The sequence below is a fragment of the Sus scrofa genome, chromosome 1 (genome assembly GCF_054392235.1).
Source record: "Sus scrofa isolate SSC_HxYL_T2T_F1_AM1 chromosome 1, Sscrofa_HxYL_maternal_Yorkshire_Landrace_v2.0, whole genome shotgun sequence".
In the NCBI taxonomy this organism is placed as follows: Eukaryota; Metazoa; Chordata; class Mammalia; order Artiodactyla; family Suidae; genus Sus; species Sus scrofa.
This window is the reverse complement of record NC_139383.1, coordinates 140,739,337-140,762,332: the sequence shown is the minus strand read 5'-3', so window position 1 is coordinate 140,762,332 and position 22,996 is coordinate 140,739,337. Positions and strand designations below refer to the sequence as shown.

Genomic DNA, 22,996 nt, shown 5'->3' with positions numbered 1-22,996 from the left:
AAGAACAAAATATGTTTAAATTTTAACAGCAATTCTACACAATCTCTTATTTGTATACTGGGTCACTTTGCTGTATAGCAGAAATTGACAGAATATTGTAAATCAACTTTTAATTATACTTTAATTTAAAAATAAATAGAAGATGAAGGAACACTTTCCAATTCACAAATAAAGTACAAAAAGGAAAGGAAAGAAGGAAGGAAAGAAGGGAAGGAGTGGAGGTGAAAGAGAGAGAACTTGCAAGCAAAATCCCGCATGAATATATACACAAAAATCCTTAAATATTAGCAAATAGAATTCAGCAATATATGAAAATAATTGTGCACCATTCCCAAGATTACTTCAACATTTGAAAATCAAACAATGTAATCTACTATATTAACACACAAAAGATGATCATATCAATCAAAGCAGAAAAGGCATGTGAAAACTTTTTAACTCAGTGAATTTTATTATATTTATAGTTGTACAGCCATCATCACAACCTAATTTTACAACATTTCCATCACAAACTTGAAATCTTTCAGCTTTTCACCACTGAGAATGATGTTAGCTATGGGTTTGTCATATATGGCCTTTATTATGTTGAGGTAGGTTCCCTCTATGCCCACTTTCTAGAGGATTTTGATCAGAACTGGGTGTTGGATTTTGTCAAAGGCTTTTTCTGCATCTACTGAGAGGATCATATGATTTTTATCCTTCAGTTTGTTAATGTGGTGTATCACACTGATTGATTTGAGGATATTAAAGAATACTTGCATTCTTGGGATAAATCCCACTTGATTATGGCGTATGATCCTTTTAATGTATTGTTGGAGTCAATTTGCTAGTATTTTGTTGGGGATGTTTGCATCTATGTTCATCAATGATATTGGCTTGTAAATTTCTTTTTTGTGGTATCTTTGTCTGGTTTCAGTATCATGGTGATGGTGACCTCACAGAATGAGTTTGGGAGTGTCCCTTCCTCTGAAATTTTTTGGAATAGTTTCAGAAGATAGTTGTCAACTTTTCTCTAAAAGTTTGATAGAATTCACCTGGGAAGCGATCTGATTCTGAACTTTTGTTTGTTGAAAGTTTTCACATCACAGTTTCAATTTCAGTACTTTTGACTGGTCCATTCATCTTTTCTATTTTGTCTTGGTTTAGTCTTGGAAGATTGTACTTTTCTAAGAATTTGTCCATTTCTTCTAGGTTGACCATTTTATTGGCATACAGTTGCTTGTAGAAGTCTCTTATGATCTTTGAATTTCTGTGATGTCCATTGTTACTTCTTTTTCATTTCTAAGTGTATTGGTTTGAGTCCTCTCTCTTTTTTTCTTCAGAGTCTAGCTAAGGGTTTATCAATTTTTTTGATCTTTTCAAAGAACCAGCTTTTAGTTTCAATGATCTTTTCTATGGTTTCTATTTCACTGATTTCTGCTCTGATCTTCATGATTTCTTTCCTTCTGCTAACTGTGAGTTTGTCTGTTCTTCTTTGTCTAGTTTCTTTATATGTGAAGTTAGGTTGTTTGAGATTTTTCTTACTTCCTGAGATAGTCTTTTCTTAATATAAATTCCCCTCTTGGAACCGCTCTTGCTGCATCCCATAGGTTTTAAATTGTTGTATCTTTGTTACCATTTGTTTCTAGGTTTTTTTTTTAATTTCCTCTTTGATTTCTTCAGTGATCCATTGGTGGTTCAGTAGCACATTGTTCAGTCTCAACATGTTTGTGTTCTTTGCAGTTACTTTCTTGTTGTTGATTCCCAGCTGTATAGCATTGTGGTCAGAAAAGAGGCTTTATGTGATTTCAATTTTCTTAAATTTACAAAGGCTGTATTTGTTCCCCAGAATGTGATCAATCCTAGAGAATGTTCTGTGTGCACTTGAGAAGAATGTGTATTCTGCTGCTTTGGGATTGAATGGTCTATAAGTATATATTAGGTCGATCTGGTCTAATGCATCATTTAAGGCCTGTGTTTCCTTGTTGATTTTCTGCCTTGATGTGCACTGCTGTAAGTGGGGTGTTAAAGTCCCCCGCTATTATTGCATTACTGTCAATTTCTCCTTTTAAGGTTGTTAGTTTCCTTATATACTGAGGTGATCCTATGTTGGGTTGTTATATCTTTTTTCTTGGATTGATACTTTGATCATTATGCAATGTCCTTCTTTGTCTCTTATAATATTCTTTAAGGTCTGTTTTGTCTGATATGAGTATTGCTACCCCAGCTTTCTTTTGAATCCCATTTCCATGGAATATTTTCTTCCATCCTCTCAATTTCAATTTGTATGTGTCCCCAGAAATGAAGTGGGTCTCTTGAAGACAGCATATATATGGTTCTTATTTTGGTATCAATTCAGCCATTCTATGTCTTTTGGTTGGGGCACTTAGTTCATTTACATTTAAGGTAATTATTGATATGTATGTTCTTACTGCCATCTTATTAATTGTTTTGGATTTGTTTTTTTGGTCTTTTTTCTTCCCTTCTTCTCTTGTTTTCTCGTGGTTTGATGACTATCTTCATTCAATGTTGTGTTTGGATTGCTTTTTCTTATTTCTGTGTGTATCTGTTGCAGATCTTTGGTTTGTAGTTACCATGAAGTTTTGATATAGGAGTCTGTACATAAAAGATTATTTTAAGTTGTTGGTCTCTTAATTGCAAGTGCATCTCCAGTGTCCTGCATTTGCATCCTCCTCTTCTCATAATTTCTGTTTTTGGTAGCATATTTGTGTATGGATGATTTCCTACTTTTACTACATGTATGCCTTTACTGGTGAGCCTTGTCCTTTGTAATATTTTTGTTTCTAGTTGTGGCCTTTTCTTTTCCCCCTAGACAAGTTCCTTTACTATTTGTTGTAAAGCTGGTTTAGTGGTGCTGAATTCCCTTAGCTTTGCTTGTATATAAAGCTTTTGATTTCTCCTTCAAATCCAAATGTGAGGCTTGCTGGGTAGAGTAACCTTGGTTGGAGGTTTTTGCCTTTCATCATTTTATCATGCCACTCCCTCCTGGCCTGCAGAGTCTCTGCTGAAAAATCAACCAATAACGTTAATGGGGTTCCCTTGTATGTTATTTATTTCTTTCCCTTGTTGCTTTCAATATTTTCTCTCTGTCTTTAATTTTGGTCAGTTTGATTAATATGTGTTCCTCCTTGGGTTTATTTTATATGGCACTCATTATGATCCTTCCCCATGATAGGCAAGATTTTGGCTATTATCTCTTCAGATATTTTCTCTGGCCCTTTCTCTCTCTTCTTCTTCTTCTGGCATCCCTATAATATGGATGTTGGTGCAATTAAAGTTGTCCCAGCATTCTCTTAGACTGTCTTCATTTCTTTTCAGTCTTTTTTGTCTCTTTTCTGTTTTGCATCAGTGATTTCAACCAGTCTGTCTTCCACCTCATTAATTCAGTATTCTGCCTCCTGTATTCTGCTGTTGGTACCTTCTAATGAATTTTTAATTTCAGTTATGCTATTCTGCGTCTCTGCTTGCTTAATCTCTAAACGGTATTTCTTTGTTCAATGTTTCTTGTAATTTATCAATCTTTGCCTCAAGTTTATTTTCAAAATCTTTAATCATTTTTACTATTTAAAGTCTAAAGTCTAAAAAAAAAATGTTTAGGAGGTGGAACGAGATGGCGGAGGAGTAAGAAGTCGAGCTCATCTTCTCCCACAAACAGATCAAAAAAACACATCTACATGTAAAACGGCTCACACAGAGCATCAACCAAATGCTGGCAGAAGAACTTAAACCTCCAAAAAGGGCAAGAATCTCAACATAACTGGGTAGAACAAAAGAAAGAGAGAGAGAGAGAAAAGGAATCAGGACAAGACCGGCATTCCTGAGAGGGAGCTGTGAAGGAGAAAAGGAACCCACATCCTGGGAAACCACCTAACTGACGGGAAGATCAGCCAAGTTGGAGGGACCTCAGAGTCGCCAGGAAAAGCAAAGAAGTTGGACTGAGAACAGCAGGGCAGAGAGAGAGACACACAGATGGTCTTAACCACCAGCTGGGATGCTACAGTCTCAGACACTTGGGTGGGAGCTGGGAGCTGAAACTTAGGCTCCAGAGGTTGGTCCCAGGGAGAGGACTGGGATTGGCAGTGTGGAAACAGCCCAAGGGGCTGTGGAGCAGTGCACCATGGGTAGAGGAGCAATATGCTACGGGCTGGGGAGTGGAATGCCATGGCAGAGGGAACCCAGGAGAAGGTCCAGGCCCACAGGAGAGCCAGGCACCATTGTAGAGGAGGGGAGGAGGGGTGGATTACCATGGGAAACTCCCTGTGCCCAAGCATGCACGCATTCCTGTGGGCTTTCAGAGGGTGGGGTGGCTCTGGCGCAGGCCATGGGCAGCGAGAAGCCACTTGCTACCTGACAGGAGATAAGACAGCTCTGGCAAAGGCTGTGGGAGGCAAGAAGCCACTTGCTAGCTGACTGGAGACTGGGAGGCCCTGGTGCAGCCTGCATCTGGCGAGAAGCATCTTGCTCGTATACAGGACATTGGGTGCTTCTATGCAGGCTACCGGTGGCCAGGCACCTCTTGTGTGGGATAAGGGCATCAGGGGGATAAGTGCGAGGTGGTACATACCAAGCACCATACACTGTTGTTCTCACTCCCCTGGAAACACACCCAACCTGCAGCAGCCAATGCTAAATGCTCTGGGCAGCGCCCAGACACTTGGTCACTGTCCCTTCCCAAGACCCTACAACTAGGAGCACCTGGTGCAGCACCTCCTGCAGGGCCTAAGTGGGACAGGGTGCTTCTTGTGTGACCTGCAGTTGGAGGGGGCAAACCACCACAGTTATCCCTGACTCCAGAGGTGGGCGTGGCCCAACGCCACTGGGTATACCTGAACAAAAATCACTTGCAGCCTCAACCACCTCAGAGGGCACCACAGAGTAGGACATTGCGACGGAAAACCACCTGCTGTTGTCCTCACTCCCCTGGGAGCATACCTGCCCTGCTTCTGCCACTGCCAAATGCTCTGGACAGTGCCCAGACGCTTCATCACTGTCCCTTCCCAGGAACCTACAACTAGGAACAACTTGTGCAGCACCTCCTGTGGGGGCTAAGCACAATGAGGTGCTTCTTGCATGGTCTACAGGAGGTGGGGGCAAACCACCACAGTTATCTCTGACTCCAGAAGTGGGAGTGGCCTGCTACCGCTAGGGGTCTGTAAACAGGCACCACTTGCAGCCCCAGTCATCTCAAGGGCACCACAGAGGAGGGCACTGTGACTGAACACCATCTGTTGGTGCTCTCACATCCCTGGGAACACACCAGCCCTGCTGCTGCCACTGCTGAATGCTCCGGGCACCACCCACATGCCTGATCTCTCTCACTTCCCAGGATCATGCAATTAGGAACAGCCTGTGCAGCACCTCCTATGTGGGCTAAGTGAGACGGGTTGCTTCATGCATGGTCTACAGGTTGTGGGGGCAAACCACTGCAGTTATCACTGACTCCAGAGGTGGTCATGGCCCACTACCACTAGGGGTCCCTGAAGAGGCACCACCTGCGATTCTAATCACCTCAGAGGAGGCACTGCAATCGAACACTAGCTGTTGTGGCTCTCACTCCCCTGGGAACTCACACACCCTGCTGCTGCCAAATGCTCCAGTCACTTTGTAGATCTGCCTAGAACTCATTACCACTTCCAAGGGCCCTGCAACTAGGAGTAGCCTGAGCCACCATCCTGCAGGTCCTTGCTGCTGTTGAGAGCCCAGCAACCAGGCATTGACTGCTGGCCCTACCCATTGCCTCCTTCTCCCCGAAAACATGCTGAGCATCCTGGGGATAACAGCCTGCTCACACCGAAAAAAGAGACAGCTAATATTCTATTTCCCACACCAAAAATAAATAGTAACCTCCCCCCCCTCAAAAAAAATACAAAGGCGTGATCTTGCATAGAAGTAGCCTTATAAGACCACAGTTTGGCTTCCTCAAACTCACAGAAAAAGAAAAACATAAGCAAGATGAAGAAGTTCAGAAACCATTCCCAGTTAAAGGAACAGGAGAATTCACCCAAAGCAGTCAACAATGAAACAGAGCTCCACAGTCCAACAGACATTGAGTTCAAAAGGGAGACAGTGAAAATACCAAAGGAGTTCAGGCTGAATACCAAGGAATTAAGAGAAAACACAAACAGTAATGCAGATTCCCTTAGAATGGAATTAGAAAATATAAGGAGGAGGCAAGAAAAACTAGAAAATTCATTTGCAGAGATGCAAACTGAGCTACAGGCAATAAAGAGCAGAATGAATAATGCAGAGGTACAAAGCAGTGACATGGAAAATAGAATAATGGAAATCTCCCAATCAGGACAGCAGACAGAAAACCAAATTAAAAAAAAAAAAACATGAAAGCAATATAAGAGATCTATGGGATAATATAAAGTGGGCCAATCTACACATAATAGGAATTCCAGAAGGAGAATAAAAAGAAAAGGGAATTGAAAATATATTTGAAGAAATTATGTCTGAAAAATTTCCAAATCTAAAGGAAACTGATATTAAGATACAGGAAGCACAGAGAGCCCCCAAACAAGTTGAACCCGAATAGGCCCACACTAAGACATATTATAATAAAAATGGGAAAAGTTAAAGAGAGGATCCTAAAGGCAGTAAGAGAAAAGCAAAGCATTAATTATAAGGGAACCCTCATAAGGCTATCAGCTGATTTCTCTACAGAAACAATACAGGCCAGAAGGGAGTGGCAAGACATATTTAAAATGCTGAAAGGAAAAAATTTGCAACCTAGAATGCTCTATCCAGCAAGAATATCATTTAAAATAGAAGGGGAAATAAAGAATTTCTCCAACAAAAAAAAAGCTAAAAGAGTAAAGCAACACTAAACCCACTCTAAAAGAAATACCGAAAGAGCTTCTCTAAAGAAAAAACAAGAAAAAAACAGAAGTAAGAAGAAATAGAATGGAGGAAACCACAATTGGAAAGCAATCACTCAAATAAGCCAGCATACAGATCTAAACAGGAAGATGTTAAAAAAAAAAAAAAAGACATCAAAATCATACGATGTGGGGAAGGGGAGTAAGAAAATTTTAATTCTTTTTTTTAATTTTAATGATGTGTTTGAGCCTATATGACTATCAGGCTAAAGCAAACAGATATAAGAAGGGTTAACATACTTAAAAATAGGGCAACCACAAATCAAAACCAAACATTATAGTCACAAAAACTGAAAAGATAAGTACTCAAGCATAAAATAATTGGAAATCTTCCAACCAAAAAAAGAAAGCAAGAAAAGAGAAACCTAGAATCAACTGGAAAATAAGGTTTAAAATGGCAATTAAACACATATCTATCAAAAATCACCTCAAACGTCAATGGACTGAATGCCCCAATCAAAAGACACAGAGTGGCAGATTGGATAAAAAAGCAAAAACCTTCCATCTGCTGTCTACAAGAGACTCACCTTAGGGCAAAGGACACATACAGATTGAAAGTGAGGGGATGGGAAAAGATATTTCATGCCAATGGACAAGACAGAAAAGCAGGAGTTGCAATATTCACATCTGACAAAACAGACTTTAAAACAAAGGCCATAAAGAAAGACAAAGAAGGACACTATTTAATGATTAAAGGATCCATTCAAGAAGAGGATATTACAATTGTCAATATATGTGCCCCTACTATAGGAGCACCCAGATACCTACAACAAATACTAACAGACATAAAGGGAGGAATTGATGGGAATACCATTATAGTCAGAGACTTTAACACCCCACTCACATCAATGGACAGACCCTCTAAAGAGCAAATCAATAGGGCAACAGAGATCCTAAGCAACACAATAGAAAAGTTAGACTTAATCAACATTTTCAGGACATTACATCCAAAAGAAGCAGAATACACATTCTTCTCAAGTACACATGGAACATTCTCAAGGATTGATCACATACTGGGGCACAAAGTTAACCTCAACAAATTTAAGAGTATAGAAATTATTTCAAGTACCTTCTCTGACCATAATGGCATGAAACTAGAAATCAACCACAGGAAAAGAAATGAGAAAAAACTGACTGCATGGACACTAAACAACAACATGCAACTAAAAAACCAATGGGTCAATGAGGAAATCAAGAAGGAAATTTAAAAAGTACCTCAAGACAAATGATAATGAAGACACAACCACTCAAAATCTATAGGATGCCATAAAAGCAGTGCTCAGAGAGAAGTTCATAGCAATACAGGCCTTCCTCAAAAAAGAAGAAAAATCTCAAATTGACAACTTAACCCACCACCTAGATGAATTAGAAAAAGAAAAGCAAACAAAACCTAAAGTCAGTAGAAGGAAATCATAAAGATCACAGAGGAAATCAATAAAATGGAGATTCAAAAAACAATAGGGAGTTCCCGTCATGGTGCAGTGGTTAACAAATCCGACTAGGAACCATGAGGTTGCAGGTTCGATCCCTGCCCTTGCTCAGTGGGTTAATGATCTGGCGTTGCCGTAAGCTGTGGTGTAGGTTGCAGACGCAGCTCGGATCCTGCGTTGCTGTGGCTCTGGCGTAGGCCAGCGGCTACAGCTCCGATTTGACCCCTAGCCTGGGAACCTCCATATGCCGCAGCAGCGGCCCAAGAAATAGCAAAAAGACCAAAAAAAAAAAAAAAGAAAAAAAAAAAAAGAAAAAAAATCAATAAAACCAAGAGCTGGTTCTTTGAAAACGTAAACAAAACTGACAAACCTCTGGCCAGACTCACCAAGAAGAGCAGAGAAAAAACCCAAATAAACAAAATCAGAAATGAAAAAGGAGACATCACAATGGAGACTACAGAAATACAAAAAAAATTGAGAGAATATTATGAACAACTGTACACCAATAAATTTGACAACCTAGAAGAAATAGACAACTTTCTAGAGACTGAGAGCCTGCCAAAACTGAATCAAGAAGAAAAAGATCAACTGAACAGAACAATCACTAGAAATGAAACTGGCTATGTCATAAAAAGCACTCCCTACAAATAAAAGCCCAGGACCAGATGGCTTCACAGGCAAATTCTACCAAACATACAAAGAGGAACTTATACCCATCCTCCTTAAAATTTTTCAAAAGGTTGAGGAAAAAGGAACACTCCCAAAGACATTCTATGATGCCAACATCACCCTAATTCCAAAACCAGACAAAGGTACCACCAAAAAAGAAAACAATAGGCCAATATCTTTGATGAACATAGACGCAAAAATTCTCAACAAAAGTCTAGCCAACCGAATCCAATAACATATAATAAATATCATACACCAAGACCACGTGGGATTCATCCCAGGTGCACAAGGATGGTTCAACATACACAAATTAATCAACATCATATACCACAAAAACAAAAGAAAAGTCAAAAACCACATGATCATCTTAATAGATGCAGAAAAAGCATTTGACAAAGTCCAACATCCACTCAAGATAAAAACTCTTACCAAAGTGGGTATAGATGGAACATGCCTTAACATAATCAAAGCCAGTTATGAAAAACCCACAGCAAATAGAATACTCAATGGAGAAAAGCTGAAAGCCTTCCCACTGAAATCTGGAACAATACAAGGATGTCCACTCTCACCACTGTTATTCATCAGAGTACTGGAAGGCCTAGACACAGCAATCAGACAAACAAAAGAAATAAAAGGCATCCAAATAGGAAGAAAAGAGGTAAAACTGTCACACTGTATACGGATGACATGATACTATATATAGAAAACCCCAAGGACTCAACCCAAAAACAACTTGAACTATCAACAAATTCAGCAAAGTAGCAGGATATAAGATTAACATTCTGAAATCAGTCACATTTCTGCATACTAACAATGAAATATGAGAAAAGGAATACAAAAATATAATACCTTTTAAGATTGCACCCAAAAAAATCAAATACCTGGGAATACACCTGACCAAGGAGGTAAAATGCTTATATGCTGAGAACTATAAAACATTAATCAAGGAAATTAGAGAAGATGTAAAGAAATGGAAAGATATTCCACGTTCCTGGGTTGGAAAAATTAATATTGTAAAAATGGCCATACTACCCAAAGCAATCCACAGATTCAATGCAATCCCTATCAAACTACCCATGACATTTTTCATAGAACTAGAACAAACAGTCCAAAAGTTTATATGGAACCACAAAAGACCCAGCATCACCAAAGCAATCCTGAGGAACAAAAACCAAGCAGGAGGCATAACTCTCCTAGACTTTAGGCAATACTACAAAGCCACAGTCATCAAGACAGTGACATACTGGTACTAAAACAGACAGACTGACCAATGGAACAGAACAGAGCACCCAGAAATAAACCCAGACACCTAGGGTCAATTAATCTTTGACAAGGGAGGCAAGAACAGAAAATGGGGAAAAGACAGTCTTTTCAGCAAGTATTGCTGGGAAACCTGGACAGCTGCACGCAAATCAATGAAACTAGAACACACCCTCACACCATGCACAAACATAAACTCAAAATGGCTTAAAGACTTAAACGTAACATAAGACATCATCAAACTCCTAGAGGAGAACACAGGCAAAACATTCTCTGACATCAACCTTACAAATGTTTTCTCAGGTCAGTCTCCCAGGGCAATATAAATAAAAGCGAAAATAAACCAATGGGACCTACTCAAACTGACAAGCTTTCGCACAGCAAAGAAAACCAAAAGGAAAACAAGAAGACAACTTACAGCATGGGAGAAAATAATTTCAAGTGATGAAACTGACAAGGTTAGTTTAATCTCTAAAATATACAAACACCTTATACAATTCAACAGCAAACTATTAGTAAAGGCAAACTATTGCCTTTGGAATGGATAAAGCAATGGGATCCTGCTGTATAGCACTAGGAACTCTGTCTGGTCACCTGTGATTGAGCATGATAATGTGAGAAAAAAGAATGTAGACATATATGTGTGACTGGATCACCTTGCTGTGCAGTAGAAAATTGAAAGAACACTGTAGATCATTTATAATAGAAAAAATAAAAATCATTATTAAAAAAAAAAGAAAACAAGTCTAGGATAATGAACAGCCACCCATGAATTTATTTCTTCAGCAACTCAGAGTCTATCACTTTTTTTTTTTTAAACTAATCTGGCTGTTGGTTAGGAGCAAGTGATCAGTAAGGCATCAGAACAAAGGTTGTAGGAGTTCCCGTCATGGCTCAGTGGTTAACAAATCTGACTAGGAACCATGAGGTTGCGGGTTCAATCCCTGGCCTTGCTCAGTGGGTTAAGGATCTGGCATTGCCATGAGCTGTAGTGTAGGTTGAAGATGCTGCTCAGATCCCACGTTGCTGTGGCCCTGGCATAGGCTGGCAGCTACAGCTCCGATAAGACCCCTAACCTGGGAATCTCCACATGCCACGGGTGCGGCCATAGAAAAAGACAAAAAAAAAAAAAAAAAGAACTCAGGTTGTAGGAAAACACAGATCTTTCTCAACAAAACCAATTCATAAACCAGCCTAAAAATAAACAAGCCCCAGTGCCAATGGTGGGTGTTTGTAGGGGAGCTTCTAAATGAAAGCAGTGGTGTAGGTAGAGGTCAGAGGATTTTAGTAGAACATACAATAAGGCATAAGATAATTCATAACAACTTGGGCACATCTTCGCCCCGATGGGCACATTGCTAAGTACTATAGAGTGAATGTTTGTGTCTCCCCAAATTCATATGTTGAAGCCCTAACCCCAGTGTGATCCTATTAAGAGGTGGGGCCTTTGGGAGGTAATCAAGTTTAGACACGATCATGAGGCTGGACCCCTCATGATGGAATGAGTGCCCTTCTAAGAAGAGGAAGAAAGAGAACTCTCAATTTCCATGTGGCATACAGCAAGAAAGTGGCCATCTGCAAGCCAAGAAGAGAGTCCCCACAAAGAATCAAATCTGCCAGCATCTTGACCATGAACTTCTAGCCTCCATAACTATGAGAAATAAATATTTGTTGTTTAAGACACCCACTCTGTGTCATTTTTGTTTTGACCAGGTAAGAGCTAAGTAAACACCTCATGTGGGGCAGTCAAGGAGGTCACCCCAAGATAGTAATGCTTTATGCTTACAGCCAACTTTAAAAACTACTTTTCCAAGAAGCTTACTGTGCTTTCATGGGATCTCAAGACTGAGGCTTTATTTAGTACCTAGATCTTTAATTAGTGCCTATATAAGCCCATTAACCCAGTGGTTAAAATTAAACGTGGGACAAGATCAAAATTTCAGTAACTAATTAGCCTGACAGTCCCCTGTGCAGCCCATTAAATGTAGGGGCCACCTAGATGGTGTCTGTGCCCATAGGAAGGAGCAAGAGGGGCCAGGCCCTGGTCTCCTCCCTCTTCAGACACTTGACCTTCACCTGTGGGACCTGTCTTCAGCAAGGTAGCAGGTTCAGCTCCATAAGAGGGTCTGACTGCACTGGAAAGGAGAAATGGGCTTGCTACTGGAAGAAGTGCTTCTCAAATCAGCACCTTAACCCTACAGAATGTTTTCTGAGACCTCTAAGGTTCAAAAAAACTGTACATACACTCCCCTCTTCTTTTATTATTATTTTTTTTGTCTTTTGTCTTTTTAGGGTTGCACCCATGGCATATGGACCTTCCCAGGCTAGGGGTCTAGTCAGAGCTGTTTCTGCCAGCCTACGCCACAGCCACGCCAGATCCGAACCATGTCTGTGACCTACACCACAGCTCATGGTAACACTGGATCCTTAACCCACTGAGCGAGGCCAGGGATCAAACCCACAACTTCATGGTTCCTAGCTGGATTCCTTTCTGCTGTGCCACAACAGGAACTCCTCCTCTTCTTTTCATTCAAGTACCTGCACTGCCCTGTACTTCACATATCTGTTTACTCTTACAAGTTTAAAAAAAGAGAGAGAGAACTCTGGTGAACTTTTTGTTTTGCATTTTTAAGGCCCATGATTTTACTTTATATAGGACTCTATAATGGGTATTTTAGGTTTGGTGAAATTAAAAGTACTCGATACCTTTTCCTCCATAAAACTGTTTAAAGGAAAAGTACAGATTCTTAGATCTGGAGCCCCAGACATTCAGCAGGTGAAGCCACAGGAGGCTGAATCTTGTGACATCCCTGCCAAGTCATAGAGAAGGAATGGTTCTGTCATGATGCTGACCTCTAGCAGGTCTCTCGGCTCCCAGAGGTCCAGCAATCCTCTGGACGGAAGCCATTTGTCCCAAGCTATTTACAGAGTGAGTCTGCACAACCAAATTGTACTTCTCAATCCCTTCTTTCCTCTTTTCCCTTTTCCCCTCATCTTCATTTCCTCCACCTTTTTAAAAACCCATTTCTGCTTTCATTTTCCTTTTATCACAACCACTCTTGTTCAAAGGATGCCTGCTGCCTCCCTGCAACAGCACAATAGAAATCCTTCACCCCAATCACATTTGATTCTTAGAGATAGCCCCCATCACCACTTCCAACTTTGTCTCCAAATAGTCTCAACATATTGTGTGTGGGGGGGGAAATGTAGACGTCATAGCTGTCTCATTAACAAATATAAGGGGTGCTGATGTTCCACTGTCTAGATTTTTTTTTTTTTTTTTGGCCTTTTAGGGCCACACCCGCAGTATATGGAGATTCGCAGGCTAGGGGTCAAATGGGAGCTACAGCTACTAGCCTTTACCACAGCCACAGCAATGCCAAATCCGAGCCGAGTCTTCGACCTACACCACAGCTCATGGCAATGCCGGATCCTTAACCCACTGAGCAAGGCCAGGGATCCACTGGGCAACCTCATGGTTCCTAGTAGATTCATTTTTGCTGTTCCCCAACAGGAATTCCTAGAAATTTTTTTTTTTTTTTGGTCTTTTTCTTTTTACATGCTGTACCCAAGGCATATGCAAATTTCCAGGCTAGGGGTTGAATCGGAGCTGTCGCTGCTGGCCTACACCACAGACACAGCAATGAAGGATTTGAGCTTCACCATCACCTACACCATAGCTCACAGCAATGCCGGATCCCCAACCCACTGATCGAGGCCAGGGATCGAACCCACATCCTCAGGGATCCTAGTGGGGTTCGTTACTGCTGAGCTACAACAGGAACTCCCACAGAATTTTGTGGAGTCATTAGGAGGTATTAGGAGGTATTAGAACTGCTATAACAACTTACCACACATGTAAGTGGCTTAAAACAACATACATTTATTTTCTCACAGTTCTGGAGGCCAGATGTCCAAAATCAGCTTCCCTGGAGCTAAAGTTAAGGTGTTAGCAGGGTTGGTTCCTTCAGAAGCTTGAGGGGTGAATCTGTTTCCCTGCCTTTCTAGCTTTGGGAGGCTGCCTGCATTCTAGGGCTTATGACCCCTTCCTCCAATCACTCCAACCTATGTCCACTGTCACATCTTCTCCTTCTGTAGCTAAGCCTCCCTCTGCCTTCCTACATCATGGTTACACTTAAGCCTCAGCCAGGAAATCCGAGAAAAGCTCATCTTAAAATCCTAAATTCATTACATCTGCAAAATCCCTTCTGTCATGTAATATGCACAGGCTCCAAGGATTAGGATGTGGATATCTTGAGAGGCCATTATTTAGCCTGCCACAGTGGATTTATGTAACTCCATCCATTTCTATTCCTTTCAGGAGAGTCAGTGGAGGGAAGTGATGTTATTTCAGAGATAACCATGAATCTATTATTTTTAGAGGAAAATGGTAAATTCCAGTACTTTATGAATAACATATTATTTGACATTTCACAACTTATCTCAACTTATCAATGTGTCCTAACACCAAAATTAGGAAGCTAACAAAGGGAGAGTTGATGTGGAAGAACTCTAAAATGACCCCAACATTCTCCACCCTAGTGCACACACCCTGTATAATCTTCTGCCCTAGACTGAGGCCTGTGAATAGGATGAAATGTCACTCCCTTGACTGCACCACATGACACATGAGACTCCACAAGAGCAGACTAGACTGAGATTCTCCTTGAAGAAGCAAGCTGCTATGTTGTGAAAGGGCCATGTAACTACAACCTGTGGGAGGGCTTCTAGGAGCCAAGAGTAACTTCTGGTGATACCAGCAAGAAAATGGCTCTAAGCCCTGTCCCAGAACTGCATGAAAATGAATTCCACCAGCAACCTAAATGAGTGTGGATATGAGGACCCCCAGCCTCAGATGAGACTGCAGTTGGAGCTGACATCTTGAGATTTTAGCTTGGTGAGACCTTGAGCAGAAGACCCAGCTAACCTATGCCCAGACACCTGATCCACAAAAATTCTGGAATAAAAAAATGTGTGTTTGTGGTGATCTGTTATACAGTAATAGTAAACTAATACAGTTGGCAAATACGAAATTTGAACAGGGAGTTAGTCACATGAGTAGACTTTAGACAGGTCAATGAACCATCTGAAATTACAGGAAAATTTTAGAAGGCCCATACACATATGTATTTAACAAAGAAATGGATACATAATTTGCCCCAGATTCTCAAAAAGCCAGTGGCCCATACAAACAGAGAAGACAAGATCAGGGGTCAAATGGAAAGGACAAAAAATAATTTTTTGAGATGTTTCCCTGGAGTTCCCCATCTGGTATGATATCAGAGTAGAGAGATTCCATAAAGAAAAAGTAGGAACTAAAAAAACCTTTCTTTGTTAATATCCTTCCATCTCTTACCACACAGGGGAAGGTAGAGAATGGAGATATAGAGGTATATTTCATTGCAAAGCATTTCTATAGAAAGAAATGCAATATAACTTCTCTCCCCCAATGCAGGCCTCATAGTCTTTAACAGCACCAGTACACAACAGACAGTGCCCACCACATGCTTCTTCGATTGTCACCTGGACTTCATGCTCCCTTCCCTCACACTGTACTGTGGTTCTTCATTGCTATATGAATAAATGCTTCAAAAGCCCCCTCCCCAAGCTTCCCTGAGTGAACTCAAAGTTCTCTCCCTTCGTCTCAAGAGTATATCCACAAACTCTTTTTCACTCATTCAGATGTCCACTGCCTGGTAGAATGACACCTTTTTGTGTTAAAAAAAAAAAAAAAAAAGTCATGTAATGGCTTCCTAGCACCAAAAAGTCAACCTACCTGGAAATCTACCTGGTTCTTTGAATTCAATCCGCCTAATGTCAACAGTCATGCTATGCACTGATCCCTACTGAGTGACCCATAAGCTAAAGTGGAAAGACACTCAAAAATAAACCCTGGATTAGCCCTGTACATAAGACTGCTGTTAAGTAGACAAGGATTAATGAAGCTATAATCATTTTATCCAATTCAGCATTTATTTCCTAAGCATTTGCAAATACGCAATTCACTGAGTTAGGCTCTATGGAGAATACAAAGTTTCTTTAAACAAGTTATTCCTGAGGTTAGAATAGGATAGTGGCAGAGGCATAAAAACAACTCAGTAAACTCTTTTCAAGGTAGAAGGAATGAGTTGTATAATAGAGATACAAACAACATTGTGGGGAAAAGCAGAAGGTACAAAGCCTGACTTGGTGGGCCTTGAGGACTGAATAGGTAAGGCTAGATGGAAAACTCCTTCCAAATTAAAAAAGCATGCAAAGACAGAAATCTAAAGGTGTATGATGTGTGCAAAAAAGGTGAGTATGAGAAGAGGGAGATAGGCTAACAATTGGACACAACAGGACACGAAGTTTGCAAGGCCAGGAAGGAACTCAACTATAACAGGTCATAAGAGACAAACTTCATATAGGTAATGAAATGCCAGGAAAGGACTTTTACTGTGTTATTGGTGTTGCTGCTGCTGTTGTGTGCATGCATGCATGTGTGTATGTGTGGGAGGATGTATGTGTAGGGGTATGTGTGTGTTTAATCATAATAGAATCCACACAGTACTTTAACAACTCTGACAACAGTGATAAAAATGGTTTGTAGGGAGTTCCCTTGTGACGCAGTAGGTTAAGGATCCAGCGTTGTCACTGAAGCGGCCAGGGTCACTGCTGTGGGACAGGTTCGATCCCTAGCCCAGGAACTTCCACATGCTGTGGGTGCAGCCAAGAAAAAATGGTTTGTAGGAGCAAAAGATCTGAGAAATGAAAACCCATTACAAATCCATTAGAATGACACAGGTTCTGATAGCTGACTCTGATCCAATACTAAGCACTATACTTATATCATCTCATTTAATCTTTGAGACAACTTCACAAGGTAGATATTAGTACTAACTTCATTTCCTGACTGAGAAAGATGAGGCTTAGAGAAGTTAAATAACTTACCCAAGGTCATAAAGTTGGTGGGTGGCAAGTAGCAGGTTCCCAAATCAACTCTGATGACTGAACCCAAGTTTTTCCTCCATTATATCCAGATGACAAGATCTGGACTAGGGCAGGAAGAGGTGATAGAGGAAATATTTCAGGGGTAGAATCAATTGGACTTGGTAACAGATTAGATTTTGGAGTAGAGAGTAATCAAATATGACTGAAAGATTCTTGGTTCAAGTATCTGCAGGAGAGAATGTCACTACCATGGAGATGACAGGATAGGGCTGAAAACTCCATCGTTGGTTGAGCAATGCAGAGCTACTGAATCTATGAATCTCATGGGTGACTTGGCCAGTATGTTACAACTTTACTCTGTAAGAATCTATCTGGTCATGCACTAAAGTTATTTTCATTAATGGATACTTAATGGAAGGTCTACCTCTAAGTAGACCAACCAAATGGAAGGCACGGACATTTCTACTGGCACCCGGCACCTGCCCCACAACCACAAGCCAGCCAAACCTATGATTTCCATTCAGGTCATTAGACCGCTTATTTTTCATCTTACTCTTCTTGGTCCTCCTTTTGGCCAATCTATTCATTAGCTGTATCTTTTTTTTTTTTCCTCTCTGCTTTTTAGGGCCACACTGAGGCATATGGAAGTTCCCAGGCTAGGGGTCGAATCAGAGCCGCAGCTGCTGGCCCATGCCTCAACCCCAGTAACATGGGATCTGAGCATCATCTGCAACCTACACCATAGCTCAAGGCAACACCAGATCCTTAACCCACTGAGCAAGGCAAGGGATACAAGTTGGATTCATTTCTGCTGCACCACAACGGAAACTCCCATTAGCCATATCTTTACTACCAAGCAGAAATATGCAAAATCAGATGGTGAAATTCAAACTGATAAAAGTCACCCTATTGGTGTTCCCATTGTGGTGCAGCAGAAACAAATCTGACTAGGAACCATGAGGCTGTGGCCTCGATCAGTGGGTTAAGGATCCGGCATTGCCATGAGCTGTGGTGAAGGTTGCAAATGAGGCTCAGATCTTGAGTTGCTGTGGCTATGGCGTAGGCCAGCAGCTATAGCTCTAATTGGACCCCTAGCCTGGGAACCTCCATATGCCACTGGTGTGGCCCTAAAAAAAAAAACAAACAAAAAAGTCACCCCCTCTAATGGTGCTGATTAAACATTTTCCAGGCCAGATGTTAAAATTGTAAGATAGGGAAGCTCCTGTCGTGGCACCATGGTTAATGAATCTGACTAGGAACCATGAGGTTGTAGGTTCAATCCCTGGCCTCGCTCAGTGGGTTAAGGATCCAGCATTGCTGTGAGCTGTGGTGTAGATCGCAGACTCGGCTCAGATCTGGCGTTGCTGGGGCTGTGGTGTAGGCTGGCAGCTGTAGCTATGATTCAACCCCTAGCCTGGGAACCTCCATAGGCTGTGGTTGTGGCTCTGAAAAGACAAAAGACAAAAAAAAAAAAAAAAAAAAGATAAAGTGAAATCTGTGAGATCAACTAGCCATGCTTTTCCGAAAACCTAACAACTTGAAGAACTCAGAATTTATTATATAAAAGTTAGGCACGGTTAAAATTCTGCTCTGGAGTTCAGAGAGAGGATTAAGATGGTGGAATAGAAGGACTGGAGCTCAACTTCTCTCCTAAAAACAACAAAACTCACAACTAAAGGCTGAGCAATCTCCACCCAAATGGCTCAGAAACCTTAAGAAAGATACCCTACTCCAGAAGACAAAGAGGAAGCCACATCAAGAGGTAGGAGGGACGATTTTGTGATATAAACAACCCCATACCTCCCAGGTGGGAAGCTCCACAGACTGGAAACTAACTGGTTCACAGAAACTTACCTACAGGAGTGAGAGTTCTGAGCCCCAAATCAAACCCTCACCTTCGGGGATCTGGCACTGGGAGAAAGAGCCCCTGGAGCATCTGACATTGAAGGCCAGTGGGGCTTGTGTGCAGGAGCTCCACGGGACTAGGGGAAACAGAGACCTCATTCTTAAAAGGTGCACAAAGACTTTCACATGCACTGGATCCCAGGGCAGAGCGAGGTCTCCACAGGCATCTGGGTCAAACCTGACTGCAGTTCTTGGAGGACATCCTGGGAAAACAGGGGTGAATGTGGCTTGTTGTGAGGGAAGGACATTGAAAGCAAAGCTCTCGGGAATATTAAGCAGCGTGCCTTTCTCTGGAGGTGGCCATTTTGTGGAAATCTGGCCCCACCCATCAGCACTGAGAAGCCCCAGGCCAAACAACAATCCAGGTGGGATCACAGCTCCACCCCTCAGTAAACAGGCTACCTAAAGACCCCCCCAGGCACACAGCTGCCTCTGATCCCATCCAGAGACAAAGCCCCACCCACCAGAGGGATTAGAATCAGGCATCAGCCCCACCCATCAGGAAGACAACAGCAAGCCCCCATACAAACTTCAACCACAAGGGGGGCAGACACCAGAAGTAAGAGAGGCTACAACTCTATTATCTGTCAAAAGGTCACCACACCAAAAACCTATAAAAATGAAAAGACAGAGAACTATAACTCGGATGAGGGAGAAAGGAAAAACCCCAGAAAATCAGCTAAGTGATGAGGAGATTCTCAGCCTCCAGGAAAAAGATTTTAGATTGTTGATGCTAAAGATGATGCAAGGGGAGTTCCCGTCATGGCACAGTGGTTAACAAATCTGACTAGGATTGATGATCCAGCATTGCCGTGAGCTGTGGTGTAGGTTGCAGATGCAGCTCGGATCCCACGTTGCTGTGGCTCTGGTGTAGGCCAGTGGCTACAGTTCCGATTAGACCCCTAGCCTGGGAACCTCCATATGCTGTGGGAGTGGCCCAAGAAATAGCAAAAAGACAAAAAGAAAAAAAAAAAAAAAGATGATGCAAGACATTGGAAATAAACTGGAGGCAAAGATGGATAATTTACAGGAAACACTGAATGAAGAGATACAAGATATAAAACTTGAACAAGAAAAGACGCAAAATACAATAACTGAAATAAAAAATTCACTAGAAGCAGCTAACAGCAGAATATAGGAGGCAGAAGAACGAAAAAGCGAGGTGGAGGACAGATTAGTGGAAATTATGGATGTGGAACAGAAAAGAGAAAAAAGATTGAAAAGAAATGAAGAGAGACTCAGAGAACTCTGGGACAACATTAAACACACCAACATCCGTATGAAAGGGGTGCCAGAAGGAGAAGAGAGAGAGAAGGGTACACAAAAAATATTCCAAGAGATAATAGCCAAAAACTTCCATAACATGGGAAAGGAATCACTCACTCAAATCCAGGAAGTGCAATGAGTACCATATAAAATAAACCCAAGGAGGAATACCCCGAGACACATATTAATCAAACTGACCAAAATTAAAGACAAAGAGAAAATACTGAAAGCAGCTAGGGAAAAGAAACAAATAGCATACAAGGGAACCCCGATAAGGTTATCAGCAAATTTTTCAGCAGAAACTCTGTAGGCCAGAAGGGAGTGGCTTGACATACTTAACGCGATGAAAGGAAAAACCTCCAACCAAGATTATTCTACCCAGCAAGGCTCTCATTCAGATTTGAAGGAGAAATCAAAACCTTCACAGATAGGCAAAAGTTGAGAGAATTCAGCAACACTAAACCAGCCTTACAACAAATACTAAAGGAACTTCTCTAGGCAGAAAAGAAAAGATAGCAACAGGAAACAAAAATGCCACAAATGACAAGGCTCACCAGTAAAGGTATATATACAGTAAATATATGAAATCATCCATGCACAATTATACCACCAAAATCAGAAATCATGAGAAGAGGTGGGTACAAATGCAGGACACTGGAGATGAACTTGCAATTAAGAGACCAACAACTTAAAACAATCTCATATACATATAAACTCTAATCAAAACTTCAGAATAACTGCAAATCAAAAATCTACAATTAATACACAAACAAGGAATCTCTGGAGAAGAAATATATCTCATAGTAAATAAGTGCATAATCCACCATGAAAGGGGTCATTTGACATCATTCTTGGAATGCTGAAGACTTAGATCTGATTCTGATTTCCTTTCCATCAAAGAATTTATGATAATTATAATTAAATAATGCAAATGTACAATTAAATAATACAGTTCTACAATTGTATTATTAATAACCTTTTCTCTCCATGGTACAATGTAAGGTCTATAATGTCTTGTTTATCACATCAACTAGAATGGTGTAATGGCTATATTGAAGAATCAATAAGATGTAACAAATTGTGAGGACATATTTATATAATTACACTGTTTTTTAACCAATTTATGCATTTTATATTTTACTTATTTTCAGAGGGTGTACTATTTTTGCTATTCTTACCAGTTATTATTCTTTTTATTATGCTATATAAAATATTTAATGGTATATAAGGCTTTCTTCTTTATAAATTTTAGTTGCATAATATACACAATTTTAATATAATGCTAATTTTTAAAGAAAAATTGAAATGTAATAGATAATACTAAATAGTAAAAATGAAAGCCATCCAAAATGGGGTAAAGTATAGAGTAAATTTCCTATTTGTCTCAGCATATTTTCCATTCCACTTCTCCAGAGGGAGTCACTTAATCTGTTTCTTAAGATCCATGATATAATAATCTGTGTGAATGTAATTGTGTTTAAATATATGTATCTTATTCTGTAAAAAAAAATAAAAATTAAATTTAAAAAAAAGTTAGGCACCAAAAAAAAAAGAAAAAGTTAGGCACCAAGAGGCTAGTTATAAGTTCAAGTGACTTATTTTAGGTTGCAGTTTCTCTGTGTGTTTCCACCAAATAGGATAGGTAGGTAATACTTCAAAGCTTTAATACCACTCATCTTCCTCTTCTTTTAAATTATCTTCCTTAGAAGATGGGCAGTAGAATAAAAAGAAGTTGCTTCAGCATTCATACACCAATAACCCCTTTCATGGTCTTACTAACAAGCATTTAAAATTGATATTAAATGTATAAAATAAATAACGGATGTCACACTCCATGAAGAGGGGGTTGCAGGAATTCTTTTCCTTTTGAACTCGGGAAATCTCCTTGCTATCACCCTCTTGTACACAGGGAATTCAGGCCCAATAAGATTGGATTTCACACACCTTCTCTCTAATCTTCTAGAATACCAGATCATTGTGGATGACAGTTCTCAAACTGGTGTCCTACCAGTTGTTTTAATGCAAGCGGCATAATACTAACAATGTTCTTGCTTATATTAATTATTTTTATACTTTAATTTCTATTGCTGTTATTAGTGGATGGCCTATTCAATATCTCATGAAAACTAGCATTTTCCTTAGCTTGTATTCTGGTGGGAAATTTTCACAATGGCCAGGTAGATGCTCTAAGAATACATAGTCTACAGTATCTTTTATTCCTTTGAGGTTATCTTAGAATTGAGGGCTGGGGGGTGGGGTGGGGTGCTGGTTACTTGTTCATCTTAAAAACAGTGTCATCTCTCCATTTCCAAACCTTGGCTGCCTCATCTGTTTTATTTTATCCTATTTTTCTTAATAAAGCAATTAAAAGTTTCACACACACACAAAACAATAAATGAGTCTAGCAGCTCTGAGAACACCTAACGGAAATCCATGTTGGTCCCAGTGCTATTTATAGTTTATCCTCTTTTATTCTTTAGTTTGTTGTCTTATTCGGCTTGGGCAGATTTCTTTTATCAAAGTTGCTGTTGCCAGGAAACATAGAAACAAGATGGAGAACAAAAGCTAAAAGCAGAATAGGTTCATCTTCTCCCCTTCCCATCCACACAGGTACATTCAAATAAACATCCCCTGGAGTTCCCGTCATGGCGCAGC

The 22,996-nt window shown here is 40.5% G+C and overlaps 1 protein-coding gene and 1 long non-coding RNA gene across 18 annotated transcripts in view; both read right to left on the bottom strand.

The window, feature by feature from the left end:
* Positions 1-22,996, bottom strand: part of GPR176 (G protein-coupled receptor 176) — a 139,355-nt gene that overhangs the window by 41,302 nt on the left and 75,057 nt on the right. The window lies entirely within an intron of this gene.
* Positions 884-8,625, bottom strand: LOC146406401 (uncharacterized). The gene is made up of 2 exons (XR_014814461.1): positions 5,054-8,625; positions 884-1,853 (listed from the first exon to the last, which is right to left on the bottom strand). It is a non-coding gene; the product is annotated as an uncharacterized LOC146406401 (long non-coding RNA).